This window comes from Aquarana catesbeiana, linkage group LG10 (assembly GCF_042186555.1).
Source record: "Aquarana catesbeiana isolate 2022-GZ linkage group LG10, ASM4218655v1, whole genome shotgun sequence".
NCBI classification, from domain to species: Eukaryota; Metazoa; Chordata; class Amphibia; order Anura; family Ranidae; genus Aquarana; species Aquarana catesbeiana.
In genome coordinates, this window is record NC_133333.1 from 18,151,375 (window position 1) to 18,157,374 (window position 6,000).

Sequence of the window (6,000 nt, forward strand, 5' to 3'; positions counted from 1 at the left end):
CACACAGTATTTGCGCAGCGATTTTTCAAACGCATTTTTTGGGGAAAAAACACACTTTTTTAAATTTTAATGCACTAAAACACACTATATTGCCCAAATGTTTGATGAAATAAAAAAGATGATCTTAGACCGAGTACATGGATACCAAACATGACATGCTTTACAATTGCGCACAAACGTGCAGTGGCAACAAAATAAATACATTTTTAAAAGCCTTTAAAAGCCTTTACAGGTTACCACTTTAGATCTACAGAGGAGGTCTACTGCAAAAATTACTGCCCTCGATCTGACCTTCGCGGCGATACCTCACATGCATGGTGCAATTGCTGTTTACGTTTGACGACAGACCGCCGCTTGCGTTCGCCTTAGCGCAAGAGCAGGGGGCGACAGGGGTGCTTTTTTTTTTTTTTTTTTTTTTTCTTTATTATTTTTTTGCTTTTTTATCTTATTTTTAAACTGTTCCTTTCATTTTTTTTTTTTTAAATCATTTTTATTGTTATCTCGGGGAATGTAAATATCCCCTATGATAGCAATAGGTAGTGACAGGTACTCTTTTTTGAAAAAATTGGGGTCTATTAGACCCTAGATCTCTCCTCTGCCCTCAAAGCATCTGACCACACCAAGATCGGTGTGATAAAATGCTTCCCCAATTTCCCAATGGCGCTATTTACATCCGGCGAAATCTAAGTCATAAAATGCTCGTAGCTTCCGGTTTCTTAGGCCATAGAGATGTTTGGAGCCACTCTTGTCTCTGATCAGCTCTATGGTCAGCTGGCTGAATCACCGGCTGCATTCTCAGGTTCCCTGTTGAGACAGGAGAGCCAGAGAAAAACACGGAAGACGGTGGGGGGGGGGGGGCATTCCCTCCCACGGGTTGTAAAGGCAGTCTAGAGGCTAATTAGCCGCTAGGATTGCTTTTACATGAAAGCCGACCGCTGGCTGAAAAGAATGATACCAAGATGATACCTAAACCTGCAGGCATCATTCTGGTATAACCACTCAAAGTTGTGAATGGCGTACCTGAAGACAAAAAAATGGTTAACAATAAAGCACAGTAAACAATAAAGTATAAATAATTACATACCTGAAAAACAAACATGATAAAACATAATAACAATAACAATAACAATAACAATAAAACACTGCAGAATAGAATACAGTAAAAAAAGAGCAGAACAATAGAGAGAGAGAATAGAGAGAGAGAACAATAAAACGACAACTATTTTTTTTTATTTTATATATATTTTTTTTTTTTTTACACTTTTTTTGTAACTAACTTTTATAACTGTAACCGGTTCCAGGTTCGGGTCTCTCAAAATGCGATGGCATCTTGGGAGACCCTGTGAAAGTGTGCCTAGTCTGTGCAATGCTGTACCCTACGCTAATACTCAACTAGTGTATGGTAGCGTTCAAAACATTCACCAATGCAAAGACCAGGATTGTCAGGACAGAAGGGACAATAATAGCGGGTGTCACGCCTATATCCGCGTTTGCTGCAGACACAACATCTTTTTGGGGGGGGTTCGTTGGGTAGGGGTACTCGGGAGCACATAAAAATGCCTCTCATGCAGCCGACTGCATTTCGTTGGGGGATGTGAATGGGGGAAGTACGGGCGCTGCAGAAGTGGTGGGTTCCCAATTAGGATTGGCGAATGCAGCAGGAAGGGCACTATGGGCACGACGGGCCTGTGTTTGTCTTTTTGGTGGCAGCGGGACACTACTTGTGCTTGCCACCTCACCAGCTTGAACTGCACTTATGGGACTCGCCACGTCACCAAGTGTTACTGCAGTGCTGGTTTGACTACGACCGGGGTGTACTAGGCCGCTGGTGCTTGCCAGTTCAATAAAAAGCTTCCAAAAAAACTGTTAGCGATCGCAGGGATCAGGCCTGACTCTGCGAATGCTGCAGTTATGCGTTTAGTGTTTTGTAAGTGTCAGTGATCGATCGATACTGCACTTGGGTGGGCTGGACTGGGCCGGGCGGAGGGGCAAAACGCAGGTGCTAGCAGGTATCTGGGTTGATCCCGCTAACACTGCGTTTTTGGGAACCCTAAACTGCTGGGGACGCTAGTATAGATCTGATCTGATCGGATCAGATATTGATCCGTTCAGATACTATACCACTAAAGGAGGCGTATGCTGCGTGCGTGGGTGTTAGTGGTACTGGCGCTAACCTGACGCTGCCTGGGGCCGGTGCTTGCTAGTTCACCAAAATGCTACCAAAAAAACTGTTAGCGATCGCAGGGATCAGGCCTGACTCTGCGAACGCTGCAGTTATGCGTTTAGTGCCTTGTAAGTGTCAGTGATCGATCGATACTGCACTTGGGTGGGCTGGGCTGGGCCGGGCGGAGGGGCACAACGCAGGTGCTAGCAGGTATCTGGGCTGATCCCGCTAACACTGCGTTTTTGGGAACCCTAAACTGCTGGGGACGCTAGTATAGATCTGATCGGATCAGATATTGATCCGATCAGATACTATACCACTAAGGGAGGTGTACGGTGCGTGCGTGGGTGTTAGCGGTACTGGCGCTAACCTGACGCTGCCTGGTGCTTGCTTGCCAGTTCACCAAAATGCTACCAAAAAAACTGTTAGCGATCGCAGGGATCAGGCCTGACTCTGTGAACGCTGCAGTTATGCGTTTAGTGTTTTGTAAGTGACAGTGATCGATCGATACTGCACTTGGGTGGGCTGGGCGGAGGGGCAAAACGCAGGTGCTAGCGGGTATCTGGGCTGATCCCGCTAACACTGTGTTTTTGGGAACCCTAAACTGCTGGGGACGCTAGTATAGATCTGATCAGATCAGATATTGATCCGATCAGATACTATACCACTAAGGGAGGCGCATGCTGCGTGCGTGGGTGTTAGCGGTACTGGCGCTAATCTGACGCTGCCTGGGGCGACGCATATCACCGCCGGGCGATCAGGGGGCTAAACCTTTATTAGGTAATAAACGGCGGGTGCCCTGACACTATAAAAAATAAACGAACTAACCTGCGTCACCCGTAACGGTTATACGGTGATCAGTGGTGAAAGGGTTAACTAGGGGGCAATCAAGGGGTTAAAACATTTATTAGGTAGTATATGGGGGTCCCTGTCACTATAAAACGCTGACGGCGAACCTAAATATTTACCTCACTAACTAGCGTCACCAGCGACACTAATACAGCGATCAGAAAAATGATCGCTTAGCAACACTGGTGACAGGGGGTGATCAAGGGGTTAAAACTTTATTAGGGGGGGTTAGGGGGGTACCCTAGACCTAAAGGGGGGTAATACTCACTGTCCCAACACTGTAACTGTCACAAACTGACACTATGCAGTAATCAGAAAAAAAAAAAAAAAAAAAAAAACCTGCTGGTGTCAGTTTGTGACAGGGGGGGGGGGGGTGATTGGGAGGGGATCGGGGGGCGATCGGGGGGGGGATCGGGGTGTTTTGTATGCCTGGCATGTTCTACTGTGTGTGTGTGTGTTGTGCACTCACATTGATGTCTTCTCCCCTCGGCGCTGGAACGGAAAATACCGAGCCGAGGGGAGATGACATCATTTCCTTTGCTGCTGTTTAGCATACAGCAGCAAAGGAGTGTTCCCATTGGCCGGCGGCGATCGCGAGGGGGGGGCCACGAACGGATGGCCTCCCCCTCATCTCGGATCGCCGGGGAACAGAACGGGACCGCTTCGGGCACCGGGGGGGGGTCCGATCGGACCCCCCACCCGCGAGAGGCAAATCACGTACATGTACGTGATTTTGCCTGCCCGTGCCGCCTTGCCGACGTAAATCGGCGTTAGGCGGTCCTTAAGTGGTTAAAGTCTATGGGACACGAACATGAATAATCAAAAATGCTAATTTCAAAGGCTTATACTCAAGTTATTGTCATAAAAAGTGTTTGGGGACCTTAGTCCTGACCCAGGGGACATGGATCAATGCAAAAAAAAGTTTTAAAAAGGGCCGTTTTTTCAGGAGCAGTGATTTTAATAATGCTTAAAGTCAAACAATAAAAGTGTAATATCCCTTTACATTTCGTAGCTGGGGGGTGTCTATAGTATGCCTGTAAAAGGGCGCATGTTTCCTGTGTTTAGAACAGTCTGACAGCAAAATGACATTTCGAAGGAAAAAAGTCATTTAAAACTATTCGCGGCTATTGCATTGCCGGTCCGACAATACACATAGAAGTTCATTGATAAAAACGGCATGGGAATTCCCCACAGGGGAACACCGAACCAAAATTTAAAAAAAAATGACGCGGGGGTCCCCCTAAATTCCATACCAGGCACTTCAGGTCTGGTATGGATATTAAGGGGAACCCCGGCCATGGGTGCGGAGCGGCCCGAGGAGAAGAAGATAGAAGACGCCGCGGAGGAGATGCTGGACGAGAACGCCGGAGGAAGAACCAGAAGAGCCAGAAGAACCAGAAGAAGAAGAAGATGAAGGAAGATAAAAGAAAGAAGAAGCATTTAAATAAAGGAATTGTCAAAAACTGTCTCTTGTCATTTTTAACATTTTTGACAGTTTTTTAGTGAAATGGTAGGGGTACTTTTGTACCTCCTTACCATTTCACACAGGGGGGAGGGCCGGGATCTGGGGGTCCCCTTGTTAAAGGGGGCTTCCAGATTCTGATAAGCCCCCCGCCCACAGACCCCCACAACCACCAAGCAAGGGTTGTGGGGATGAGGCCCTTGTCCTCATCAACATGGGGACAAGGTGTTTTGGGGGGCTACCCCAAAGCACCCTCCCAATGTTGAGGGCATGTGGCCTGGTACGGTTCAGGAGGGGCTCTCTCGTCCCCCCCTCTTTTCCTGCGGCCTGCCAGGTTGCGTGCTCAGATAAGGGTCTGGCATGGATTTTTGGGGGGACCCCATGCCGTTTTTTTTTTTTTTAATTTTGGCGCGGGGTTCCCCTTAAAATCCATACCAGACCTGAAGGGTCTGGTATGGAATTTAGGGGGACCTCTGCGTCATTTTTTTTTTTTTAATTTTGGTTCGGGGTTCTCCTGTGGGGAATTCCCATGCCGTTTTTATCAACTTCTATGTGTATTGTCGGACCAGCAATGCAATAGCCGCGAGTAGTTTTAAATGTCTTTTTTTCCTTTGAAATGTCATTTTTCTGTCAGACTGTTCTAAACACAGGAAACATGCCCCCCTTTACAGGCATACTATAGACACCCCCCAGCTACGAAATTTAAAGGGATATTACACTTTTATTGTTTGACTTTAAGCATTATTAAAATCACTGCTCCTGAAAAAACGTCCGTTTTTAAAACTTTTTTTTGCATTGATCCATGTCCCCTGGGGCAGGACCCAGGTCCCCAAACACTTTTTATGACAATAACTTGCATATAAGCCTTTAAAATTAGCACTTTTGATTTCTCCCATAGACTTTTAAAGGGTGTTCCTCGGCATTCGAATTTGCCGCGAACACCCCAAATTGTTTGCTGTTCGGCGAACTTGCGAACAGCCAATGTTCGAGTCGAACATGAGTTCGACTCGAACTCGAAGCTCATCCCTACTGCTCAGCAATGGCAACAACTGTGGAGTTCCAGGGAGCTGGGGCAGTCGGCTCATCTCTCCAGCTACAGATTACAGAATGTATGGACTTAATGGACTGTTCAGAGGATGTTATAGATTATGCATCACCTGCTCAAGTACTGGAAGCAGGACAGAGTACTGCAGAATCCTGCTCTACACCTGTGGCAGTTTCAGAGGCCCGAGGTGAGAAGGTGATGGTTCCTCTCTCCCAGTGGATTTCAGAGATGCAGAGAGGAGAAGCAGCCATTTTCCCTCCCCAACAAGGGTTCATGCACCTGGGAGACAATACCAGTGAAAGGGAGTTTCAACAGCAGACGACACCCCAGAATGAAGACACCAACCCACCTGAAGCGCTGGCAACTGGGCAGAGTGCTACCAACCTCTGTCCAGCACCGGCAACAACTACAGAGTTCCAGGGAGCCAGGGCAGTCAGCCTCCCTCCCCAACAATTAGCCGGAGCAGATGGTGTGGGGTTT